Below are 16,132 nucleotides of genomic sequence, written 5' to 3' on the forward strand. Positions count from 1 at the left end.
CATTGATATAATCATTATTCACCTCTGTAAATTCATAATACACTGCATACTACCTATACTGCACACTGTATTCAATCACTTCTGCATATTATGCCACTATTCACTCTGTACACTGTACTGCTACCCACTCTCTGCACTACAACACTCTTCTCCTATGCATAGGGTTGCCACCTTTTCAAATGCCCAAAGTGGGACATTTTTGGTATAAACGTCAGATTTTACAGGGCAAAACATACCCACGGCTAGTACAAAAGACAGAACTTCAGTTTTTTGCCTAAATAAAAGATTATTGCTGTAGCATTTTAGTTGCTTATTCTGTTTCTTATAACATTTAGGTGTTTCATATACAGAGTAACTGTTTTATTCAACTAGTACATAAAATATAGGACGTATGCTTGTCCTAAAATCTCAGGACTTTTGCCATTTTTTTTTATTTCTTTGCAGGACACAACTGCCCAAAAAGGGACTGTCCCTCGCAAAGTGGGACAGGTGGTAACCCTACCTATGCAGTATACTGCTACTCATTCTCTGCACTGTAATACAAACCACTCTCTGCACTATAATACTACTCGTTTCCTGCTGTGTAATACTACTCACTCTCTGCAGTATAATACTACCCACTCTCTAAATTATAACACTACCAACTCTCTCCATTATAATACTATTCATTCTTGACAGTATAATGCTACTCACTCTCTGCACTATAATACTACTCACTCTCTGCACTAAAACAATACTTACTATCTGCATTATAATACAACCCACTCTCTGTACTATAATACTACTCACTCTCTGCAATATAATACTACAAACTATCTGCAGTATAATGCTACAAACTATCTGCAGTATAATGCTACACACACTCTGCAGTATAATACTACCAACTCTCTGCATTATAATACTAGTCACTCTGTGTGCTATAATACCTACTATCTGCAATATAATACTACTCACTCTGCAGTATAATACTACCCACTCTCTACATTATAATACTACCAACTTTCTGCATTATACTACTACTCATTCTTGACAGTATAATATCACCAACTCTCTGCATTATAATACTACTCACTCTGTGCACTATAAGAATACCTACTCTGTGCAGTATAACAATACCTGCTCTCTGCACTATAATACTACTCACTCTAAACTATATGACTACCTAGTCTCTGTACTATAATACAACCTACTCTCTGCACTAAAATACTACTTATTATCTGCATTATAATACCACCCACTCTCTAGACTATAATAATACTCACTCTCTGCACTGTAATAATATCTACTCTCTGCATTACAATACTTCTCACTTTCTGCAATATAGCATTACTCACTTTCTGTACTATACTACTACTCACTTCCTGCAGTATACTATTCACTCTCTGCAGTATAATACTACCTACTCTCTACATTATAATACTATCAACTTTCTGCATTATACTACTACTCATTCTTGACAGTATAATGCTACCCACTCTCTGCAGTATAATACTACCAACGTTCTGCATTATAATACTACTGACTCTGTGTGCTATAAGAATACCTACTTTCTGCAGTATAACATTGCTCACTCTCTGCACTATAATACTACTCACTCTCTAAACTACGACTACCAACTCTCTGTACTATAATACAACCTACTCTCTGCACTAAAATACTACTTATTATCTGCATTATAATACCACCCACTCTCTGGACTATAATAATACTCACTCTCTGCACTGTAATAATATCTACTCTCTGCATTATAATACTTCTCACTTTCTGCAATATATTACTATTCACTTTCTGTATTATAATACTACTCACTTCCTGCAGTGTAATACTACTCACTCTCTGCAGTATACTACCCACTCTCTACATTATAGTACTAACAACTATCTCTATTATAATACTATTCATTCTTGACAGTATAATGTTACACACTCTCTGCACTAAAATACTACTTACTACCTGCATTATAATAAAATCCACTCTCTGCACTATAATACTACTCACTCTCTGCACTGTAAAAATACCTACTCTCTGCAATATAATACTGCTCATTTTCTGTACTATACTGTTGCCCACTCTCTAGACTATTTTACTACACACACTATTATGCACTCTGCAATTTTTTTCCTAATTTTCTTTCATCTCTATTTCACTTATTGCTGGGAGATGTCAGGGCTTGCCACTATTAATATATTTTATCTTCTTTCCCAAGATTTCCCACAAGCAGTCTAGGCTACTCATCATACTCTTCTAGTCCAATTCATTTAAAAATGTAACATTTATATTCCTTATACTAGAACCCTTATGGATTCTCCTATCACTGGAACAAATCCTTCCTGTTAATGTAAAAGTAATTAATTTCCATTTCAAGATTTTTTACTATCTCTTTTCCTCAAGTATTTTCACTCACTACCAAACACCCCATAAACAACCACTACAGAGACTAGATCTGCCACATCAGGATGTAAAATCATATGTCTCCCCTTTTACGATTATAAAATTATCTCCCATAACCAGCACAGTCAAACAGCTAAAAAAAAAAAAAAACACACACTAAAATAGCCATATGCACTGAAAGTGACTAACCACTATTTTTTCTTTACTGCCATTAGTCCACAATACAGAAGAAATCCCAGGTCCAATATCTCAACACCAAACCACACCTGAAACTAATTCCCTTCAGTAAAACTCACCCTTCTATATGCAGTTAGCCTCATCTGCAAACTGGAACAATTAGTTATAGTTCTCTTTTCTCTCTCTCCCTTCCTTGACACTGTCACAATGACTGCATACTGGACAAAATACAAATCTCAAAATTTGTTTTCTGGCAAATCACTGGCTAATTATTGAGTATTGAATTCAGAAAATAATGATGGACATTTGAGTTTCATACTTCATACCCATCAGAAAAGATATGCTAATGCAAAACCTTTTATTCTGTCAGCTTTCTAAGTTTGTAAGAGCAATACTTAAAAATTGTTCCTATTTTTAGGCCTTTGTCATCACCCCCCCCCCATGGCTTTGGTCAGATTCTTGCTCTAAGAGGTTGAGAGGTATGTAAAGATGACATTATGTAGCATGCAATTACAGCATGCAGGGGTAATCTAACTTATCACAGAAAAGAAACAACATAGAGGGTTACTTAATGTGATGACAGTACAGAATAAGATGATAATTAGTAGAACATATTTTACAAAACAAAAATAATGCACTTATTATTACGTTTTTTTATATCATGGTGTTGAGTTCCTTGCCTCTAGCCTAGAATGCTGCATGTTCATACCATTGCAAGGAAGAATTACCATTGGCATTGTTAATACTTGCATTGAGATTCTGTCTGAAGGTGGACTTTTAGTGCATTCTTAAATTGTTTGATTTCTAGATTTTTAACTTCAGGAGGTAAATGGCTCTAGGTGAAGAGTCCCAATCAAAAGAAAATTTTACTTTGACAGTAGGTTTGAATGGAGGGTGGATCAGGCTAAGACCACCACCCTTGGAAATTCTTAGATTATAGCTGCTTTTTTGGATATTAAGTTTATATTTAAGTGGTAGATAGTAACCTTGATTTAGGGGTCTTAAAGATGAGGGTACTTAGCAGCAGTGTTGCACCATTGGTCAAAGATAGCCAATTTATTTGAGCAGCTTGCAACCAGTAGTATATAAGGTAGTCTGCTGAAATCATGTATATATAAAGCTTATTTTCTGCCTCTTGATTTACAGGTCCATGGGTAATTACTAGGCTAGCTGCTATTGTGAGCCATTTTAATCCCAGCCAATTTCCCTTTCAAAGGAGAAAAAAATCAAACCTTGTACCATGTGTTTGTTAGTAAATATTACACCCAAATAGAACTTTATAGTAAAATGCATAGGTTCATAGGATCATAGGTAGGTACCATGCTAGCTACCCTTGTCTGCCATTTTAATCCTATCCAAGTTCCCTCAGAGGTGAGAATTAAGTCTTGTACTTTGTGTCTATGAGGTAAATACTTTTAACCATTACATTATCCCCCAACTCTCCTACAGCTGGTATTGTTACTCAAATGCAGCAATATGAAAGAGAGTCTAGATTCAAGTTTGGGTAACAGAATATTCTCAACTATAGCTACTCTAGCAATAGATAGCAGAAGATGTCTGATTTTGCAGAAAAGTTTTAGCTGGTTTAGGACTTTAGTAGTGATAGCAGCTGTATGTACAGGAAAGATGGGTATAGGGTCAAATGTCAGGCCTAGGTATTTCTGCTATATGACAGCAGGAATGGTACTCCCTTTAAGGTCTGATATTAGTAGGGGAGGAATAGTAGGAACTTTCTTTGCAGTAGCAGGGACCATAACGATGGTCTTCTTGTGGTTGATTAGGAGTTTGTTGGTGGAGGACCAGCTACAGAGCTGGTTGAACTTATCTTGCAATTTGTTTTGCAAGTCAATGTGCTTTTTATTGGATTCAAGGAGGAGAATGTCATCTGTACACATTACATATTTAAGATTTATGAGTTCAAGAATGACATCTTTAACAAGAGTGAGAAAAGAAATGGGACATGTATACATCCTTGAGGTACACCGGTATTAAGAGCGCCAATAGAGGAAGAGGAATAGGAGCTATTTACTAAACCTGGAAGGGCTGGACCTTAAGATAGCTTTGAAATCACTGAATTCTGTTCTCACCAAAGTTGAGTCTTTTAAGTTTGGTTCCTACCTCTGTACAAAGAATGCTTCTTCACTTCTTTACATCACATCTTCAAACTATTGTATAACATCATGCCACCATGTAGAAAGCTGTCATAACACCCCCAGTAATTAAAATTCTGATCTTTATTCAGTGTCAGACCTATCTCTAGTTACCTGACCTTTACAAATCCTTGAAAAAGTAGTATACTTAACAAGATTTCTTCTACATTCAAAATAGTCTTTGATAACTAGATAGCAGCATGGCTTCTAGGTAGAAAGAAATAAAGTGATAGACATCTGTAATTTTAACAAAGAACTTTTGATCAATAAACAAAGATTATCTAACTGGAGAAGTATTCACTGACTTCATCAAAGCCTTAGATTTGGTCAGCACTAACATACTCCTAGCATTTTACATGAGTGAAAAAGCAATGAACTTGTTCAGGAATTTTCTCTTCAACAATCCAAGTTAAGACTCACTCTCCAACTCTGCCACTTTGACTAAGGGTGTTTTTCAAAGATCTGTTGTAGCCTCCCTTCTATTCTCAACCTTTATAAATAGGCTCCTTGCTCATCTTCCTAAAATGTTAATTATTCTCCACATGGATGCTACTGCTATTTATAGTTCCATTGCTCCCAGTCAGTAATCAAGTCCTTAAACATAACCACCTCCTACATTCCTTCTGCCTATACAGAGTTCCTCATGGTGGTACAAAAATTAACTCCTTTTAACCACAAAAAATAAATAAATAAATAAATAAAAATTACATCAATGGCTTTCAGATGCCAACATAAATGTGCCTTGAACCAAAAATATTGGCACATCCCATACAATAAATGAACTATCAGAACCGCTGACAAATTCAGGCACCAAGGAAAAAGTTAAATCCAGAATTAAACTCTGCAATTTTACCTGGAAGAAACAAAAGCAAGAAATATACTAACTATTTTTCTGATGTTGAAAAAAAAACCTCATTCCTACTGCTAAAGGGAAGGACATCTAAAGCTAATTGACTTTTTAGCCCATCACAAATACAGTCACCTTTTCATTATAGCCAGTCAAAAAAGAAAAATACATCCTAACAGAGATCATCAAATCATATATGCAGATGCCTTACACTTGACCCCTATCAGGAGCTCAGTTGCTAGTCTTGGTTAAAGATAAATGGTTCTCTTTCCAATAAACATCACACCTGTTACAAGGATCCCTCATTTTGAAATGTCTCAGAAAGGACACATTTCCCTTTCTTACACGAAGTTTTTCATTTTGAAAAACAAAGAACCATTAATGTGTCATCTATGATAACTCCTCACATCATACAGATATACCCAGAGCACAGCTTTTATTTTTCAGTTTATTGTTACTGAAAACAAATGCAGTATTCATTCTTATACAGAAATAAGTAAATCATACCTAATTTTCTTAAATAACCTTAAAATATCCACTTGAATCAGCAAAATGTAAATCCTTTCGCAACCTTATCCCTCGACTAACAATATATTCTGCAACATTATTCACTCGTCAGACAAATTTTGTTGTTCTGACTCTTAATGGGATTTTCCCCTTTTTTACTATTTTCTCTTAATATATACTTCCACAATATATCATTGCATAATTAAATTGCTTTACAAAATACATAGTTATAAGTCAAATTTCTGTTTACATTTATTGGCAATGCATTTCCACTGTAGGTACAATTGCTAAGAGCAAATATTTAGAAGAGCAAATGCTGTTAGCTGTATTTTCCGGGCTGACAGTCTCCTCTGGGTGCAAGATTATGGTGCAGCACAATTAGGGAATTTACTCTTTCACCACTGTAGTGTGATGTTGAAGTTGGTATATGTACAATGCAGGGGGAGTACAGGGAGGCATATCTTCAATTTTCCCGTGTGTGTGTGTGTGTGTGTGTGTGTGTGTGTGTGTGTGTGTGTGTGTGTGTGTTTAGCATCTATATTGATACACTGGAATTCACTAAATTGACATCTCAATATACTGAACCAAATCGTCTATCAGATGGAAACAACAACAAAGCAAAAATTAAAACAGTGTTTTTTTGCAGGTGCAAGCCCACCGACACCTCCAACCCTCTGCTAATTATATATACTAGCTCAGATATTGCACAACAGTGGGAAATAATGAAAAATTCCTTACACCATTGTTGTAGACCTCAAACCAATTGCCAAAAATGACCCTAAATCCCACCCTAACACACAGACACACATATTCAGACAAATGCATTCACATATACATAAAACACATTCAAGCACACATGAAAAGAATCCCCTTTAATGCTGTATTACATACATCAAAGAAAACAAGCTCAATGTAATGCAACACAAACCTAGAATCAAACAAATCAACTATGATAAAATGTGCCCTTACATACATGCATACAAATATATATACATATAGAGAGAGACCCACACATGTATATCTATATCTATATACAAGTCTTATATGATTTATTGCTGCAGCCATTTCATTGTGTACTGAAATGGCACTGGTTTTCACTGATGGCACAAACAAATGGTTGAATTACTTAAAAGTCAGGCTTCATCAGCCTGAAGTTAACATAAGTCAGTTTTTTTTTCCTTTTCTTTGAGGTTGTGTGATTTATGAGCTAGTATATTTAATTTCTGGTGGTGTTGGGGAACAGCCCCCATGTGTGTGTGTGTGTGTGTGGGATGGGGGTCCCCCCACATAAAAGTTTCTTTTTTGTTTTACTTTTGGTAATCACAGATGTAAACTACTGGTTTACATTTATGATTACTTGATTCAGATGACTTTGGTGGTGATAAATGGTAACTGCCGATAAGTTTGTTCGATGTGTGCTTAAAAAAAAATGTAAATATGTATTATATACTCATATACATATATTTATATATATGTATACACACATACATATATATATATATATGGGTCTACTTTAGTTGACCAAAACGCCAGTTCACCGACACGCAGAAGACCGAGACCAAATGACCGAAAATGAAGGTGATCGACAAGGTGAAATCCCGACAGCCGAAAGACCGACATGGGCAATGTGTGAGTACGACTCGGTAAGTGTATGATAGTGAGGGATTTAGGGTTAGGAAGCAGACAGGTAAGTGTGCGATAGTGAGGGATTTAGGGTTAGGGAGTGGGAAAGGTGAGTGTGCGGTAGAGTCGGACTTAGGGTTCGGGTAAAGTAAGTGTGTGATAGTGACGGACTGTAGTTTAGGGGCGGGTTAAGTGAGTTAGGGTTAGGGTGCGGGTAGGGTGAGTGTGCGATAGTGACGGGCTTTATGTTTTAGGGTGGGTTAAGTGAGTTAGGGTTAGGGTGCAGGTAGGATAAGTGTGCGATAGTGACGGACTTTAGGTTTAGGGGTGGGTTAAGTGAGTTAGGGTTAGGGTGCGGGTAGAGTCGGACGTTAGGGTTTGGGTTAAGGTTAGTGGATATGTAATTGTGTGTAATGTGTAGTTTACGTTTTGTGTGTCGGTGTAATGGTGTTCGGTTTTGTGAGTTGTCGGTATTGTGTGTTTTCGGTTGTTTGGTCTCGGTGTTTTGCGTGTCGGCGAACTGGCGTTTCGGTCAACCAAAGTAGACCCATATATATATATATATATATATATATATATATATATATATATATATATATATACACACACACACACACACACACACACACACACACACACACACACACAGACACGCACACAGACACACATTTATTTATTTTATGTTTGTTTACCAGGATAGCTTGACTGGGCAGTTGAAATACATTATTTACAAAAAGTAATCTATTTACAAGATATTCTTTAGGTATGCTTATTAGGTGGCAGTACACTAAACACCGAAAGTGTGACAAGAGACTTACGGACACAGGTGGACAGTGGTCTCACCTTCGATAACTACATTGCCAGAACAGTCAGGAAATCCTTCTATGTGGCACACCTCATGACTAAGGGATTTTCATCCAGAAAAAAAGAGGTCATTGTCCCACTGTACTCCTCCCTCATTAGACCCATTATAGAGTACAACACCCCATTTGGTATGTACCTCACAAGACATCTGCAACAGCTGGAAAGGCCGCAGAAACACCTCACTAAAGGAATCACAGGCCTGAAGCAGATGCCCTATGCTGACCATCTAAAAAAAACTCCAGCTATACTCTGTGGCATATCGTCTACTCAGAGGTGATCTCTGCTTAACATACAAGGCCATGTCAATCCCTGAGCTGTTGAACATGCTCCACTTAAAGAAATCCCAATCCCTCCGAGCCACACGGTCCAGGGATCTAAACCTTGTCATCACAATAAACAAAACATGCTGGAGGCACAGGTTCTTGACCCAGAGACTCCCCATACTCTGGAATAGACTGCCCATACATGTCAAGCAGAGCGCCTCCTTGACCCTCTTGAAAAGGAACCTTGACGATTGGATGGGAGATAGGAAATTCACCCCGGGGATCAAGTCAATCACCCTGCTAAACAGGGGTCCAGGGAAGTAAATATTGTGGGAAGAAATATCCAGGGAATTGTTATGGCTAGGCTTGTATAGGCCCTAGGGCTGATAGCCTAGAGCCAACCTATGAACCTATGTTCTGAGGGATTGGGTTCCAGGTTCTAGAGATTTCTTAAGAACAGAGAACGTCTCCATAGTTATTGTTTGTTTTAGTGACTTATAGTAAGAATATATTGGAAGGTCTTACTTCTGTTTTATTAGTTTGTGGTTACAATAGATTGCAAAGTTCTGAGCATTTTTCTGGTTGGTATACTAAGCTATGGGCTATTGTTAGTTGAGGGTATGTTAGGAGGTTGGGTAATTCGAGCCACTTTAGTTGTTGTAAGACAATACAGTATCAGGTTTTATATGGGGAATCAATGGCATATTTGGTAATTGTATTATAGCAGGCTTCTAGTTTTGACAGTTTTTTTCAGGTTAGTGAAAGTAGCAGAGGTGTAAAAAAGGGTAGAGGAGATGAGTGACGTCAGTGAGGTATTGTTTGATTCTTTTACAAATATGATTTTTATTAGAATTTTCACAAAATGCCATTGTCCACAATGAAATATTACATCACAAGTTAGAGGATGAACCAATGAGTAGTTACATTAAAACACAATTCCAATAGTGTAATGCTTTAAAGTAACAAAGCATGCATGCAATCTGACTCTTGTTGTTTTAAGTAAAAGTTTGAGCATGCCTTACAAACTAAAAATATGCGTTATATTACATATAGTTTGTCAAAAACAGATAAACTTATTATAATAATGAACAATGTTGTTAAGTCAGTAAAAAATTATTATACACCTATTACTTACAAGTTTGATTCCGTATAGAGAGCCTAGTTCAATGTAAACTTTTTATGGTCAGTGATAGATGCATGTCAAATTTCAGATTCTTATGTAATTGTTGTGTGATACAGGTTCAATCTTAGCATTGTCAACAAAATACATTTGAAAGGGGGATTGTAGGTCTTGGATTTTATTATAGAAAATCGTAAGTTTATTTATTTATTTATTTATTTACAATTTAGGATTAACTGAGAGTCAGACAGTAATGGCAAGTGGGCCAAGGACAGAATCCTGTGGTATTCCTACGGTGACAGGTAACAGTGAGGAGAGTTCATTTTGCCACTTTACAGCTTGTTTATGATCTATTAAGTTGTTATAGAACCATGTCAGGATAGAGTTGCTTAGTTTAAGAGATAGAAGCTTGTTTAGGGGTTTTTGATGAGAGATGGTGTCAAATGCTTTTGACAAGTTTAGGAATATTGAGGAGACTAGTCGCCACTGTATTTGAATTGGTTAGTGGTATTTGTGAAACTTAAGAGAGCTGTAGTACTACTGTGGTTAGGTTGAAAGTCATGTTGTGAATTAGTGAGGAGACTACTATTAGATAGAAGGTAATGTATGAGCTGGGAATGGAGACATTTTTTTCTAGGATTTTGAATAGAGGAGATAATATTGCAATTGGTCTGTAATTAGATATATCTGTACAGTTCCCTCCTTTATCATAATGGAATGAAATAAGAAATTTCCCAGATTTTGGGAACATACTGTTCTGTTATGGAGCAATTGATCAAGATAGAGACTGGGTAGGCTATTGCGCTGGCAGCTATCTTAAGGTAGTCAGAGGTTAGATTATCAGCAGCAAGGGAGGTAGGTTTAAGTTTACTTAGCATTTTTTATGGTGCTGGTTTGAATGGAAGTGAGGGAAAAGATGTTTGATATTATGGTGATATTGAAATAGGTATTGGACTGAAATAGGTATTGGACTGAATGTCTATACTATCATACATATTTGTACTGGTACAAGTTGGGGTCACAGTCTGACCTGGTTTTAGTAACTGATTTATAATGGTCCAAAATTTTTGGGGGGGTTGTTTCGGTATTTTTGTTGGGTTGTAATGTAATATGTCTTTTTGTCATTTTTAATCTGTTTATTTGCTTCATTTCTGAGTTTCCAAAAAAAAAGTCATGAGTGGCTTAATTTTTACTGGGCTGATAATGGGCCCAGGCTTCATCCCTAGTTCTAAGAGTCAGCCTGGTTTATAGGTTCATAGGTTGCTACTAGGCTATCAACCCTAGGGCCTATACAAACCTAGCCATAACAATTCCCTGGCTATTTCTTCCCACACTATTTATTTCCCTGGACCCCTGTCTAGCAGGGCGACTGACGTGATCCCCGGGGTGAATTTCCTTTCTCCCATCCAATTATCAAGGTTCCTTTTGAAGAGTGCCAAAGAGGCACTCTGCTTGACATGTATGGGCAATCTATTCCAGAGTCTGGGGAGTCTCTGGGTCAGGAACCTATCCCTCCAGCATGTTTTGTTTATTGTGATGACGAGGTTTAGATCCCTGGAGCGTGTGGCTCTGAGGGATTGGGATTTCTTTAAGTTTAGCATGTCCAACAGCTCTGGGTTTGACATGGCCTTGTATGTTAAGCAGAGATCGCCTCTGAGAGATGATATGTGACAGAGTATAGCTGGCGTTTTTTAAGGCAGTCAGCGTAGGGCATCTGCTTTAGGCCTGTGATTCATTTAGTGAGGTATTTCTGCGGCCTTTCCAGTTGTTGCAGATGTCTTGAGAGGTACACACCAAACGGGGCATTGTATTCTATAATGGGTCTAATGAGGGATGAGTACAGTGGGACAATGACCTCCTTTTTTCTGGATGAAAAGCCCTTAGTGATGAGGTGTGCCACATAGAAGGATTTCCTGACTGTTGTAGCGATGTGGTTATCAAAGTTGAGACCACTGTCCACCTGTGTCCCTAAGTCTCTTATCACACTTTCAGTGTTTAGTGTACTGCCACCTATAAGGTAATTTATGGATACATGTTTTTTCCCAAAGGGGATAACTATACATTTCTTGGCATTGAGCTTGAGCCCATGGCTCTGTCACCAAGCATCCTTTTCTGTTACGCCCTTTTGTACAGTATCCACACATTTGGGGTTTCAATAATGGCTCCCAGTTTGCAGTCATCTGCAAACTTTGTTATCCAGAGTCCTTTAGTGTTGGCCTGTATTTCAGAGAAGTAGATGCCAAACAAAAGCGGTCACTTGTCTGGAGCTGGATTTGGAATCAGCTACTTTTACAGTGTGGGTTCTATCAGTAAGCCAGTTAGCAACCCATTGGGTGACGTAGGGATTAATGCCCAGCTTAGAAAGTTTATCTATGATTCCAGAGTGGCGGGTGGTGTCAAAGGCCTTGGCAAGGTCTAGATAGGCTGTGTGGACCACCTTACCCTTGTCCATGGCTCTGGAGACTGATTCAAAGAAGTCAATCAGGTTCAGGAAGACAAGATCTGCCCTTCACGAACCCAAACTGGGTGGGGTCCAGTGTTTGAAGGTTGCCAATGTCTTTGTTTATAAGTTCCATGATAATACATGGCCATGGCCTTGCAGATAAGGCTTGTCAGACTGAAGGGACGGTACTTTCCCAGATCCAAGGTGGATCCCCCCTTGTGGAGTGGGATAACTGTAGCTCTGCGCCACTCAGTGGGCACGAAACCTGAGGTGAGGCTATGATTAAACATGACATGTAGGTGAGGTGCCAGTTCATATTGTAGTTCATGTAGTACACAGCCTGGCATGTCATCTGGTCCCATGGATGCTGTATTCTTAGCTTTGGAGAGTGTGTTTTTTACCTGTGTGGCCGTTATTACTGGAATTTGGCAATCTTCCGGTATTGAGATGGGCCATTTAGGGGGTGAGAGGGGGGTGAAGTTGGCACTGAATCGATCTGCCAGGATATTGGCAATATCCTTGGGATCAGTATATTTAATGCCATTCTGTTTTAGCTCTGAGAAGATCTGAGCATTGCCATTTAGATTCTTGACATAGTTATAGAATGCCTTGTGGTTGTCTTTGGAATCTTTGGCAATTTTATTTTCGTAACTAGCTTTGCAGGATTTTATGAGGGATCTCAGTTTCTTACTGAGGTTGGTAAGGAAGTTTTTTGCATCCTGAGATTTTCCTCTTTTCTGCAACAGTTTCTTCCTTTTGTTGTAAAGTTTGTTTATGGCAGGGGACCACCAGATTGGCTTCCTTTTTTTGGATGAGAGCATCTTGGTTCTATTTGGGATGGCACAATTCATGCATGAGTGGATGTGCTCATACAGTGCCTTAGTGTAGGATTCAGCAGTTGAACTTTCAGTTCCCATCTGCATGGGTGTCATGAAGTTTGTCACTTCTGACTTGAGTAGCATGAAGTTGGCTTTGGAGAAGTTTTTTATGGAGGTTTCCTTACTGGGGGTGGGGGTGGGATGTGGATGTTAAGGGTGATTAGCTTATGGTCAGACCTGACTAACAAGGGGGTGACCATAGGTGTGGAGCATCGATTTCCCATGTTGGTAATGACCAGGTCTAGGATATTGGAGCCCCTGGTAGGACTATGGATTAGTTGATCCAGGGTGTTGGAATTTATGAATTCCAAGAACCGCTGGGAAAAAGGTGTTGGTACATGAATAGTTTTCCCAGTTAATGGCAGGGTAGTTAAAATCGCCCAGTATTAGGGTGTTTGGTTCTCTCTTAATATTTTCCAGTATGTTTAGAAAGGTGTAGTGAGAATCTTGGGGTATGGTGGGGGATCTGTAGCAAGCTACAATTTGGATTGCAGTCTTACCTAGTGTTAGTTGCACCTGGAGAATTTCAGACGCATTGTGTTGGGAAACTAGCCTGGTTGTGTGAATATCCTTGGTGAATATTGACACTCCTCCACCTTTAGTGTTTTGGGCCTGCTTTGGTGGCTGAAAATTGTGATAAGAGTTGTAGCCTGGTATTGCAGGGGTGCTCTCTGGAGCCTTGAACCAGGTCTCAGTTACTGCACAGATATCAATGTTCTCCATTTTTAGGAGTGTCTCGAGAGAGTGCATTTTGAGGTTTAGACTTCTAGCATTGAGTAGCATTACCTTCGGATTTTGCATGCTTGTACCTGTTTCTTTGGTTAGCCAGGGGGCATAGTTGTTTTTCTTTTTCTTTTTATAGTTCTTAGTGGTGCATGGCTGTCCAATATAGTTAAGAATGTATCATTAAAGTATACTAAGGCTGTGTCTAGTGGGAGTGTTGATACTGGAGTCTAGACACATTGTTGCCAGGTTGATATGAATGATTAAAGTGAGAAGTTGTTTTATTTATTTTTTTTTGTTATGAATTTGTCTATATATAGTGATTTTGGGTGAGTGTAGTATTGTTTTAGTATGTTTGTGGGTGAGTCGTCAATAATACTATTTGGAAGGAAACCTGAGTGCTTAACTACTGATGGTTTGTTCGTTAATATCCAATCTAGCACTGACTGTCTATTGTTTTATCTACTCTGGTTGGGTTTGGGTTGGGGAAAATCCATATAGGTTTATAAAATTTGAGGGAGTTTATCCAGTCTGCTAAATTCACCCATAACTATTGTTTCTTGAGAACATGTTAGGGGTAACCATTGGGGAGGTCCTCAACAGGGGCGTCTCGTGCCATAGGACTGCCGGACTGCAGCCCTCCCACCTACAAAACAAAATAAAAACAAACCGAGAAACACAAAAATTAATTCCCAGACAGCACACATGCTCTCAGATTGCTTTCTCAGCAGTCTAGATAAGGGGAAAGGCAAGATGCCCAGAAGTCTATGCGGCTATAACATCACAACATAGAGGCACTCCAGACTGCAGCAGTCACAGGGAATCCTTTGGGATGGACCAATCGCACAAGGATTACAGGTAAGGGGCTGTTCGGATATCAGCAGCAGCAACTAAGCGGTAATGGAAGCAGGTATTTAGCTCATTGGTGGGCTGGGGCCATTCAGTGACAAGGTAGGAGAGTGTGTGTGTGTGTGTGTGTGTGTGTGTGTGTGTGTGTGTGTGTGTGTGTGTGTGTGTGAAATGCCCCAGTTACTATATACTGGTGGCTAGAGTAGACTCATGGTGGTGTGGTAGGGAATACCTCAGGCTTGAACCCTGTACCTTGTATGCAGGTGTTAAGGGCCTGAATTCCCTACCCACCACCATTTGTAAAAAAATTGCAGATTTTTGCCTCATATTTGATCTGATCTGTTCCACATAATATCTGTGGTTTCTAAATATTTAAATGCTTGATGTTTGATGGTGCAGTGGTAGCACTGTTGCCTCACAGCTGTAGATTCTCAGGTTTGATTCTTGGCTAGGGTGCTTTCTGTGTGGGGTCTGTATCTTTTCCCTGTGTTTGTGTGGGTTTGCTTTTTTGTCCTCCCATGTTACAAAGACATGTCTGCATTATTTCTTCCTGGGCCACTGCTGAAAATTGTTTTTTTTGTTCCTAGACAGACTGTCCTTGTTAACAAATGTTAAATAAAAGTGACAGGCATTTGAATTTCAGACTTCAGGTTTCTGAATGTTTAATTCCTTACATATTTGATGGTGCAGTAGTAGCATTGTTGTCTCACAGCTATAGGTTTTCTGGTTTGATTCTTGGCTTGGGTGCCTTCTGTGTGGGGTCTGCATCTTTTCCCTGTGTTTGTGTGGGTTTGCTTTTGTGTCCTGCCATGTTACAAAGACATGTCTGCATTATTTCTTCCTCGGCCTCTGCTGAAAATAGTTTTTTTGTTCCAAGTCAGACTGTCCTGGTTAACAAATGTTAAATAAAAGTGACAGGCATTTGAATTTCAGACTTCAGGTTTCTGAAAGTTTAATTCCTTACATATTTGATGGTGCAGTGGTAGCATTGTTGCCTCACAGCTATAGGTTTTCTGGTTTGATTCTTGGCTGGGGTGCCTTCTGCATGGAGCTTGCATCTCCTCCCTGTGTTTGTGTGGATTTGCTCTGGTGTCCTGCCATTTTACAAAGACATGTGTCTGCAGTATTTCTCCCTGGGCCTCTGCTGAAAATTGCTTTTGTTCCATCAGAAGCAAAATTGACAGGCAATTGAATTTCAGACTTCATATTCTTCAGAAAATACATAGTAACGCAACCTTTTATTCTAGCAAATTTCTACGTTTATAAGATGAATATTTGAAATTTGTCCCTATTTTTG

The sequence above is a fragment of the Protopterus annectens genome, chromosome 4.part1 (genome assembly GCF_019279795.1).
Source record: "Protopterus annectens isolate FY-2018-M chromosome 4.part1, PAN1.0, whole genome shotgun sequence".
In the NCBI taxonomy this organism is placed as follows: domain Eukaryota; kingdom Metazoa; phylum Chordata; order Ceratodontiformes; family Protopteridae; genus Protopterus; species Protopterus annectens.